Consider the following 12,349-nt stretch of genomic DNA (forward strand, 5'->3'; position numbering starts at 1 on the left):
GCCAGTCAGCCTGACTGCTAGAACGCCCGTCCCAAGTCTAAAGCGTCCCCTCACAACCCCCAAGATGGCGCTCCAAGTTGCCCTAAACGCGATGGCCAGCCCGCTGAAGCCGCGGTGGGGGCACAAATTATGGTGCAGGCAATGCGGTGGGTGAGCTAAAAGCAAGGCGAAGTGCAAAAATAATTTTAAACTAAAAAGACGAAACGGGGAAATTTAAAAGTAAAGCAGCGCCTGATTTACAAAGCGCAGCGCGCAGTGATGTATGCCTTAACACAATTCATTTTACATAGCTTACTACCAATTAATTCAGGAGATGGTTTCAATATGTGCAGATTTTGTAATGATTTTAGCTCAATCAGATGATATATAATTGGGGCCTCATTTGTTGCATTTTGGCGTAGGATAGTGCAACAAGGTGCCTTGCAACGCTGCCCTACGCCAAAGTAAAAAGGAGGGAATGCACCATATTTAAGAAATAATGTGCGTTCCTGTCCTTTCTGCCTGCGCTTGCACAATTTCGGCAAACCAGCACCAATGTAGGCACCCTTGCACCCATGGTTCAAAGGTGCCTCCATTTTAGGCATGTTTGTTTTTTGTGCAAGAAGGGGCACCTTGCCACACAAAAGCAATCCTACAGTGCATTTCCCCCTTTACATGTGTGCTGCAAAATGCAGCACATATATGGAAAGAGGAAAAAACGAGTAGAAATTAACATATTTCTTTTCATTATTCCTCACCACATGAGGTGTATGAATTTGGGGCTTCTGCAGGTTTAAATCAATTTCTAAATATGGTGCAGCACCACATTTCATGGGTGTTGCATGGGAAAATCCACTGCAGCGCCCATGGAATGCCTCCCAGGCGTAGAGTAAGGCAATGCAACAATTTTAGCTGTGCCACTTTACTCATGATTTTTTAGGCCAATCAAAGTCACATAGGGTGGCGGTGCGTGGCATGATAAATCTTTATGAGAGGTAATAATGTGTCAATAAAAGAGGCATAATAGCAGACCCTGGCTGAAATATTCATATCAGCGGGAGATATGAGGATCTGATGCACTTGAGGGATTGGGTTCTTAACAGTAGAAATAAGAGGCCGGGTATCATATTTCACAGATTCTACTTTCCCTGATAAAGTTCACGTGTTGTGAACAAAACACCTTGGGTGTCTTTTGCTGTCATCAATGTAAAATAAAGATGTTATGGATTACAAACAACTTGAACATGTTTATGAATGGACTTTGACTTTTGCTGTGCACCACAATCCATGTATTTTTAAACCTTTATGAAAGTCCTGCTTCACGCATGCACCACTTTACATGATGCAAAAGGGATGCAGTGTTCTCAAAAAGCCCCTTAGTGTCCTACGATGTCTCTGCTCACTTTCCTCAGAAAATATTTTGAAACATACGTCCATTACTTTCTGCACTTAATTTTTCAGAAATGCTCTTCCTGTCAGACAAGACCTGGCATGCACTTGAGGACCCCAATGTAATAGTGAGAATTGGAGAATGTAATCTTTTTAATGACATAATCTTGGCAATAATAGTGTTTACCCTTTTGGAAAAGGATTTTTGTGTGGTTAAGATGTCTTCACGACAATTGAATGGATTTTAATGTTATCACATGGTGTCTCTCAGTCAGAGCGGGGCGCCACAGGCTCCGATGAGAATTCATAGTCAGAGTTGATCAGAGAATATGTGTTTTCCTGTGGAATCATTTTGCGGGAATACCTTATAGTGATAATGTGACAAGAACTGACAACTTTAGATCCAACATTCATACACAATGCAAATTAGAAATTCAAGCTTGAGCCTGCTTTCTACTACATTCACCTTTCAAAGCAATAAATAGTTGAGGATTTAGTCTTTGCTGCTCCCCATTTAATTTTCTTTTGCAAATCATTGACGACGTTTCATCACTGCAAGGTGTTGCTGAGACTAGAAGCTGGCAATATACAGAATGCATTTAAGGGCTGTGATAGGATTAGCAGAGCTCCCAGACTGGAAATCCCAAATAATTATCTATCATCTGATAAAAAATAGCTAAGGAATAGACTGATAGGGTTCATTCCAACAAGACCATATTGTATTTGAATGCCTACATTTAGGGTTGTTCTGCTGCATTCATTCCACAATTTACATTTGTATGTCACAATGGTCACAAAAAAACTGAAATAAACACAGATGAAGAAACTCATATTTAACCTCTAATATTCCACACATATCGCAGATAATAGCTTAATAAGACCCAGAGAAGGCATAGTAATTTGCTTTAGAACTCTCATAGATGAAAAATGTAATCATTCGGGTAATTTTGAGTTTTTCTCATTATTATCCTAACAACTGTAGTTACAAGTTACACCTTTTTTAATAGATACAGTTTATGTATCTGCTTATCTAACCTTTCCTGTGGTGTCATCTCGTCTCTCAGAGGTATTTTCATGATGCATTTTAGGGGCAATAAAATGGGTGTAAGGTTACATAAGGTTACATATACAATAAATCCTCAGGTTTATTTTAATGATCTAAAGAAGAGACAAGAGATTGTTTCTCGTGCTTATGGGGGAATCCCTCCTTTAGGAATAAATTCCATCATCCACCAATGGTGGCATGCTTCATCATCTGGGTTTCTCCTCTTTGCAGGAAAACCAAGCCCTGCAAAGGGCTACAACTCCCTCTCTGAGAGGGAGGAGCTCAGAGATATGTCTTCTAGTCTGTTCTGGGTGTACTAAATCCAGCAGATGGGAGACTTGGTTGTGTGAATAGCACAGCGCAGCAAAAATGTAAGAAGTGAGGATAGTCGTGTTAAAACTAGCTACCAAGAGCGAAGGTAAAACTTGATTAACTCTTTCCTGGGTCCAGGGTTAAAAACAGTGCATCTGCAATATAATTCTGTTACTGCATGAGTGTGACGAAAACTGGTCTACATGTTTCAGCCATAAAGACCCTAGGTGGTGTCACAGCTTTCATCAGAACCTTATTTTTTTTTACAAATTAATCACTGGTTCTGCCCTATCAACATGCTAACAGAATAGTTAACCCAACTGGCTTGTATAACTTTTAGGGGCCGACACAATACATTGGTGGAAAAATACCACAACTGGCATAGACATTAGCTATGTGGGTGCAGTTTAAATGTGTGGCGTAATTAGGACTAAACTTTATATTTTTCTAGGGAATTCCAGAGGGGTTTTTAAACATATGTAAAGGTTTCATGACCAAAGCTAACCATAACTTCACTTTGACTGTAGTTTTTTTGTTCAATGCATGTGTTTTACGGATATTCTAAATTCAACTTTTACAAAAGCAGCCACCCTCTGTGGACAGCCAACCCTTACAGGGCACTTCTCTTTAAGGTGCATCTAACAATGAACATTGCTTTGTTTGGAAATAGAATGTTTAGGTTTTGTTTAACTTTCTTGAATATATATTTTGGATAACACAACAGTCAATGCCCGTGAAAGTATGCAATTCTGCTGCAGTGTTTACAGTATATTAGAACAATGGAGTTTTGAGGGCCCCCTTGAAAACAATGGAGCAGCAGGCAGGGGCGGATTGGCAAGGCGGGCATTCGGGAATGGGCCGAAGGGCCGGTGCCTCAGTGCCCTCTGTGGGCCGTTTTTTTCTCCCCTGTCCCAGTCCTCATAGAGTGGACTGGGAAAGGGGAGAAAAAAAACGGCCCACAGAGTGCACGGAGATAGACAGAGAAAATTAAAGCAGCCTCGCTGTGCGGCCGGACAGCGATTGTCAGCTGTGGCCTCTCCTTCACCCCTGCCCTGCCAAGCAATCAAGCTGAGGCTGGGCTGGAGAGGGGTGATTGTTTGCAATAATCGGCCTCCCTGGGGGCCAGGTGTTTCTCAGGTCTTTGAGCCATTTTCACCTCGGCCCCCCTGGGGCCCATGCAGCCCAGAAACGGTGTTAGTCTTAGCACCTCGCCCACAGCCCTTCACATTCAGGGCATAGTGGACGAGGAAGAATGGGTCTTGCTCTGGGGGCCTGGTGATGTTTGGAATTTTTTTATTTTATTTATTTATTTATGCGATTTATATAGCGCGGACTTTACCCGAAGTTGTCAGAGCGCTTCACACAAGGAACAGCAATAATACATGAGCAGAAAAATTACAAGTGGACAAATTACAAAAGCAAACGTTAAGTTACATGAATCAAAAGTGACAATAGTGAGCAACCAAAATACAAGAGGAGCAAACGATACATTACAGGAGGAAAAAGAGATATGTGTGCAGGTTACAAAAGCGTACAAAATACAAGTAGAGGTATAATACTGCAATTAATGGCAGACACTCCAGCACAAGAACAAACGTTACATAGGCAATAGTGGCACTTGTGCAAGTATCTAAAGCAAAATAAAGTGAGAGGCAGCATACAGTGTGATACCAGAGAAAAGTGGCGTGTGCAAGTTACAAAAGGGTACCATACACAGGTACAAGGGTAATATTACAGTAAATGGTAAACACTCAAACTGCCAGAACACACTGGGAAGGCAATTCCCATGCACCAGCTTCACCTCAGCCTCCCCCTGGCTACCTTGGATGACCCAGAAAGCTGTGTTTTGTGCTCCCCTGCCAGGACATTGCCCTGAGGCCTGGAGGGCTGGGGAGGGCTGATTAATTTACTAATTGCAGGGGCCTTACCTCTGTTCATGTGCTCCTGAGCTGAAGGTCTGGGGAGGGCTGAGTAGGTTAGTAATAGCAGGGGCTTTGCTGCTTTTCAGGTGCTCCTGTGCTGGAGGGCTGGAATAATTTTGTGACAGAAAGGGGCCTTGCTATTTTTTTTTTGTTGCTTAGCATGTAGGCCATTGTCACCTTGACCCTGTGTCCTGTGCAAGAACAGTATCCTCCCACTTTCATTCCTTGTCTGTGCAAATAGTGTTTCATGAAAGGGCACGCCCCTTGAATGTGGGCCACGCCCCTTAAATATGGGCCACGCCTCCTTAATCTGGGCCACTTTTTTCGTCAGTGCCCGGGCCGAATTGTGATCCCAATCCGACCCTGGCAGCAGGCTATAAAGACCAATATAGGCCCACTGTGGCAAAGTTTCTGTGGCATTCAGCTTGTGTTGTCTTGTGCTGAGCATGGAATTCGAACCCTGCTGAGTTTCCATGCTCAGGATGTGGAGTCCTCATGCCTGCCGGACAGCTCGGTGTGGTCTAATACCAATTAAAAGGTTTTTACTCACCAGTTCCTGTGTAAATGTCGTCCGTTTTCACAACATATTTTGGCGACGAGTGAGCGGGCTGTCCTCATGGACCCAATGCATAGTCTCAGAGCAAGAGAGAGCTGTAAGCCGTATTTCCATGAATAAAGGAGCATCTTGCTGAAATACAGAGTGAACAAGGTAACGCCACATGTTGAGCAAATACGTTTTTGATTTACGTCGTGGTGTTTAGTCTAATCTGAAAAAAAGGGGTTTGTACTTGCGCATGCGCAGGACAAGGCAGGCAGGCCGTGGAACGCATACGTTTTCTGGAACGAGACGTGTGCATGGCAGACATTTTGGGTGTCACAGCTTGGGCGGAAAGATTGCAGCAGATTAAGAGGCAGTGTGTTTCTACTCTGACACACACAGCTGATCCAGCCTATGTGCAAGGAAATATTGCACATTAACGCACACCAGGAATAATTCTGACAAGCACAGCATGCTTGTTTGGAAATATAATTGTACACTGACAGGCACAGCTTAAGCTGAATGTGTTTCAAATGAATTTATCCAGGTTATGCTCAACACTGACATGCACAGCACTCAAATCTGAATATATTTTAGCATGTGCTGCAAGTTTTACTTTAAAGTGTAATTCTTCATGGCAGTATATGTGGAATATTTGAGAGAGTACCATCCTTGATTTTTGGAAGCAGCAAATAGTGTATGGTTCTGTCCAAGGCAAGCAACTAAAGAACATCGTGTGTCAATCGTCATCTATACGCTGATACACACAGCATTTATTTTAAAGTCTGCATTATTTGTTTTTTACTTTTGATTGTTGAAAAGTATTCAAAAGTAAAAATTTGTGCTACTTTACAAGTAATCCATAGCTTAACAAAAAATAGAAAAAAGGAGAAGAGCTATTTCGGTTGTTCCACCTCCACCCAAGTTTTTACAAACTCCAGGCGAACCACCTGTAGCATGGAAAGAGTGGTTGGATGGTTTTGATACTTATCTTGGAGTTAATTCAATACCGTCCTGAAAGAAATACCCGCTGCTACATTCTTTAGGATTCAGGGGCAGAGCAATTTTCCCTTATCTTAAAGTAATGTTGAGGGTAAAGAATTAGGGGCCATATGTAGGTAACTTGGAAATACCGATCCCTAAATACCGAATTTTACCGATTCGGTATTAAGAAATCGGTATTTCCGATGTACGTAAACATTCGGTAATAATTACCGATTCGGTCAAAATCTGAAAAATCATGCTGAATCCTCAATACCGTTCGGTATATCCTAATCGGTAAATACCGAATCGGTAAATATTTCCAAATAAGTAAATATTTCCAAATCGGTAAATATTTCAGAATTGGTAAATACCGAATCGGTAAATAGCGAATTGGAAATTCAAAACACCAGCAATTGAGGAATCAGCTAATCATGTGCATCTACCACCTCTCCCAACCAGGAAGTGGCAACACCCATGCAGGTGCACTCAATCAGAACCTTCTGGAGAGGCTGGGAGTGCTTAGGAGAACAACTGAGCCACTGGGTGAACTTTCCCTGCAAAACTTGCACAATAGCTAGCCAGTACACAGAAAGTGAAGGAAGTGAAAGGAAGAGGAAGCTGAAATTCAGCACAAGGGAGCTGCAGGTGCTGGTTGAGCAGGTGGTAAAAAACCATACCAAATTGTTTGGGAAGCAGTCCCTGCAAGTGAAAAATGGAAGATCTGGCTGGGAATTCAGGCACAGGTGAATGCCATAGGAGTGACCCCCGAGGACATTGAATTGCTAAAGAAAAGGTGGTATGACATCAGGAGCATCACCAAGAAGAAGATGGCGGAGAACAAAAAACAAGCCAGCCAGACAGGCGGAGGAAGTAACAGGGCACCTGCCCAGTCTGCACTTGAGCAGCTTGTGGAGTCCACCATAGAGCTAGAAAGTGTCTGTGGAATCGTGGATGCAGACAGCTCAGCCAGAGCTGCTACCAAACAAGGTAAGAAGCACCCCCTCTTCCCTATCCCAAATCCCCAATTAGGCTGTGTGAATCCCACTCCAGTACAGGTTTTTGTAAAGACCAGCAATGCATTATGAGAGATGTAGTCAGTGAAACACCTATCATGACAGTAATCACACTGAACAACAAGGAATGTGACACCCATCAGTGATAAGCAAGCAGAGAATATTGAGATAGTGTGCCAGAAATGTATATTTATTATAGCTATGCAGGGCTGCCGGAATACTGAACTAATGTACTATTTCTGTCCACAGGCGAGACATCGCGCAGGTCTGATCAAAGCAAGGCAGGAAGGGCACCCTGGAAGGAAAGAGAAGAGGAGGTCAGTACAAGTGCAGGGCACACCACACCACCACCACCAGCATCACCACCACTGCCAGCTTCACCACCACTGCCAGCGTCACCACCACTGCCAGCGTCACCACCACTGCCAGCATCACCACTACTGCTAGTCTCACCAGCAGCAACACCACCTGCAGTGGTAAGACCCAGAAGGCATGCTGTTGCCACGCTCCATGAGAGGGAGTCATCCACAGAAAACACAAGGGGGGAAACATCAACTGTGGTAGTAATGCTGGTTTGCAGTCCACCTCTAAGAGAGCAAACACAGATGCCAGACGCCGCAGGGTCCGGGATTGCAGTTCACCTTCACAAGGTGAGGATCAGGGTGTCTTTGCAGGGCTGGAGGCAAACATGGTGAAGGTGCAGCGCCTGCAAGGCAAGGCAATTCAGTCTGTACAGCGGCAAATGAAGCACCTCAACAACAACATGGGGAACATTGAGAAGGGCATCAGCACTATGACCTCCACGCTGGCTGATGGCATGAAGGAGATGGCTGAGGGCATGCAGGACATTTCCCAGTCAGTGATGCTGCTGTGCAGCAAACTGGATGAGGATAGGGTAGCACGGCGCAGGGAAAGGCAAATGATGGAATACCATTTAAAGGAAGTGAACCGCCTAGCTACTACCCCTTCTCTGCTATGCAGGCGCTCCGTTGCCATGCAGGAGGTGTTGGCACACTGCAGCAGTATTCTATTTATTTATTTATTTTATGCGTTTTTATATAGCGCAGACTTTATCCAAAGGTGTCAGAGCGCTTCACAATAGGAACAGAACTGATACATGAGGAGAAAATTATAAGTGAACATATTACAAAAGCAAACGTTAAGTTACATGAGGCAAAAGTGACAAATGTGAGCAAACAAAATGCAAGAGGTAGCAAATGGTGCATTACAGGAGGAAAAAGTGACATGTGTGCAGATTACAAAAGTGTACAAAGTACAAGTAGTGCTATAGTAATGCAATAAATGGCAGAGACTCAAACACAAGAACAAACATTACATAGGCAATGGTGGCACTTGTGCAAGTATCTAAAGCACACAAAATGTAAGAGGTAGCAAAACATGTTACAAAAGAGTACCAAACACAGGTAGAAGGATAATTCTGCAATAAATGGCAGAACACACTGGGAAGGCACTTCCATAGTCATGGAGAAAAGGATTCTCTTTAATGGAAGATCTTCCTTCAGATGATAATGAGGGTATGAATTACATTTGGAAGTGTCTTTGAAAGAGGAGAACTTTGAGGTCAGTTGTGAAGGCCTGGGAGGAGGTGGTGGTCCGGAGCTGAGGTGGAAGTGAGTTCCAGATTCTCACTGCATTGACTGAAAAGGATTGGCCATCGATCTTTCCTTCTTGGAAGTGGGAGGTTCAAGCAGTACATTTTCTGCATTATGTGATGGTCTAGAGCCTCCAGAGAGTTTCAGTTTATTCACCAGGTAGCGAGGAGAGGAGGAGTGCAAGGCTTTGTGGGTGATACAGGCAGTCTTGTAGATAGATGTTGCCTCGATGGTAAGCCAGCGGAGGGTAGATGACATGGGTGTGATGAGGTCGCTTCTTTTGGCCCCATAAATGAAGCAAGCTGCTGAATGCAGAACAGATTTAAGGGGGAACAGGTGGGATTTGGGAAGGCCAGTGAGAAGAGAATTGCAGTAGTCCAGTCTGGAGAGGACCAGCGATTGGACCAGGGTTTTAAGGTCTTGCTCCGTCAGGAAGCAACAAATTCCCCAAAGAAGGCACAGTTGGTATCGAGCAGACTTTGCAATGGAGTTGATGTGGGAGATTAGATTGAGCTTTTTGTCGAGTATGACACCCAGGGATTTTGCGCTGTCGACAATGATGGGTTTATAGTTAAGTAGATTCATCTGATCCATCCATGATTGAACCGGGGGAGGAGAAAGTGAGAAGGAGAGGAGGAGGAATTCAGCTTTGGAGGGATTCAGAATTAAGCATGGGCGGAAAATCCGTTACGCTCGCGGATTTTGCGGATTTTCGGTAAATTCGCAATCCGCGAGATTCGCGAATTTCCCGCAAAATCCGCAAATTCGCACGCAGCGGATTTTTTTTCTTTGCGGTGTAAGTTCGCAATTGCGAACATGTAGGTGTGGCGGGCAGCAACAATCTCGCACTTGCGAAATTACAAAAATTGCAATTCTGTACAAGAAATCTACTAGCAAGCAGCATAGACCTTCTGAAAATTATTATTTTTATCAGAATAACTCCTCAGGTTGACATTTGCCTGCACTTTTTTAGATTTGAGGCCTTTTGATTTTATTTGGATAACTTTTGGATTAGAAATCAACTTTCTCATATAAGCTTGGTGGGGCATTAAAGTTGCTGTAATGCTGCTCTGCAGAAAAACGAGTTTTGCAAAAGTGAAAGCAGGTTCAAAAGTTCAAACTCATCATTAGCAACCGTTCCCTGTAGTGCTTCCTGACAAGGGCCCCTCCAGAGTTCAGTTGCTAGTTGCAACAATTGTATGACCCTGCTCTGACCCTCACAGCAGGCTCATAGAATAGCTACAAGTAGGCCACAAAGGTCCTGGAAAAAAAAATTGCACTGCAACAGAAAGCAAATTACAGATAAGGAAGCAGGTGCCAGACTGGAATTTTAAAACAGTGACACATTAATAAATCAACCCCAAATTAATTCATGTCAGTTGAAGCAGGCAGGTGTGCTTGCTTTTTCCCCCCATAATCTACAGTGATGATGAACCAGAGGGTTGCATAGGGCATTGATGTACCAGAGGGTGGCATGGGTGAAACAGAGGAGGCAGGGGTGAAACAGAGGAGGCAGGGGTGAAACAGAGGGTGCTGGGAACCTGTGATGATGAACCAGACGTAGAAACAACATAATCGTGACCGTTGCGAGCCGACATGTAAGTTCGCAATTGCGAACTGTTACAAAACCCTCGAGAACTGTCAGAAATCCTTGCGAACTGGCAGAAATCCTTGCGAACACCAAAAAAAAAAAATATCCACTAATTCCCAGTTCAGTTGCTAGTTGCAACAATTGTATGACCCTGCTCTGACCCTCACAGCAGGCTCATAGAATAGCTACAAGTAGGCCACAAAGGTCCTGGAAAAAAAATTGCACTGCAACAGAAAGCAACTTACAGATAAGGAAGCAGGTGCCAGACTGGAATTTTAAAACAGTGACACATTAATAAATCAACCTCAAATTAATTCATGTCAGTTGAAGCAGGCAGGTGTGCTTACTTTTTCCCCCCATAATCTACAGTGATGATGAACCAGAGGGTGGCATAAGGCATTGATGTACCAGAGGGTGGCATGAGTAAAACAGAGGGTGGCAGGGGTGAAACAGAGGGTGCTGGGAACCTATGATGATGAACCAGACGTAGAAACAACATAATCGTGACCGTTGCGAGCCGACATGTAAGTTCGCAATTGCGAACTGTTACAAAACCCTCGCGAACTGTCAGAAATCCTTGCGAACTGGCAGAAATCCTTGCGAACACACAAAAAAAATCCGCAAATTCACAAGAATTCGCGGATTTTGCGGATTGCGAGTTCGCAAATTCGCAAAATTCGCGAACGCCAGATTCGCAAAATTCGCCCATGCTTATTCAGAATCAGTTGATGTGTTGACATCCAGTTTTGAATGGAGTCCAGAGTAGAGCTTAGGATGGAGAGATCGTGAGTGGAGGCAACCTGGTTATTCACCGCATAAATTTTAATAACTCCAGACTTGCCCCGGAATCCGGACAATTCATAGCGCCAAGACACCTTCGGGCATTCGTGCGCTTTAGAAATGGACAAATCAAATCAAATCAAATCAACCTTGAGGTAGATTTGAGTGTTGTCTGAGTAGAGATGATAGTGGACCCCGGATTTACTTAGGAGATTTTGCAGTGGTTCTAAATAGAAATTGAACAATATGGGTGCAAGTATAGAGCCTAGAGGCACATCTTGACCTACTGCCAAAGGAGATGAAAGGCTGGTCGCTATTCTGATCATTTGGGATCTATCAGAGAGGAAGGAAGCAAACCATTTAAGCAAAGTGCCCTCCATGCCCAGTCTCTGTTGAAGAGTGTTGAGGAGAGTGTTGTGATTGACAGTGTCAAAACTGCAGAAAGGCCAAGGAGAATAAAAAAGACAGGACCCCCCCTGAATCAAGTATCCGCAGCGCGTCATGAATCACTTGCAGCAGGGCTGTTTCAGTGCTGCAGTTTTGGATGAAGTCGGACTGAAAATTGTCAAGGAGATCATTGTCCTTGATAAGACGAGAGAGTTGTTTTGCGATACATCGTTCTGTGATCTTCGCAAGAAAGGGTATGTTAGTGATGGGGCATAAGTTGTTGAGGTCATTCGCATCAGCAGTGGGTTTTTTAGGCAGAGGGGCGACCTATCCAGTTTTAAAGGAGACAGGAAGGGAGCCTTGCAGAGGGCGAGGTTGACCAGAGTGGTCCAATAGGGAAGAGAATGGGTATAGAAGTCAATGGCAATGGCACTGGGGATGGGGTCAAGGGAATGGTTGGAGGGCTTTGTTTCGAGGATGCAATTGAGGAGGGCATCTTTAAAGATGTGGTCAAAGTTCTGCCAAATGGCTAGTGATTTGCGCTCCTCTGGAGGGGTAGGATGAACGACCTTATCCACAAGTGATTTCACTTTTTGTCAAAGAATACAGGGAAATCAGCTGCTTTCTTTGTAGAATCCTCCAACTTGGAGGTTTGGGGAGAGCAGTTAGTATTCTTGATGTGATCAAAAAGATTTTGGGGTCTATTTTTGACTGAGTCAAGGAGGGTTCTGAAGTGCGACGCTTTCCCAAGGAAGATGTGCTTGTGGTACTTGAATCTTGCTGAACGAAGCGTGGC

Source organism: Lissotriton vulgaris, chromosome 4_1, assembly GCF_964263255.1.
Source record: "Lissotriton vulgaris chromosome 4_1, aLisVul1.2, whole genome shotgun sequence".
NCBI lineage: Eukaryota > Metazoa > Chordata > Amphibia > Caudata > Salamandridae > Lissotriton > Lissotriton vulgaris.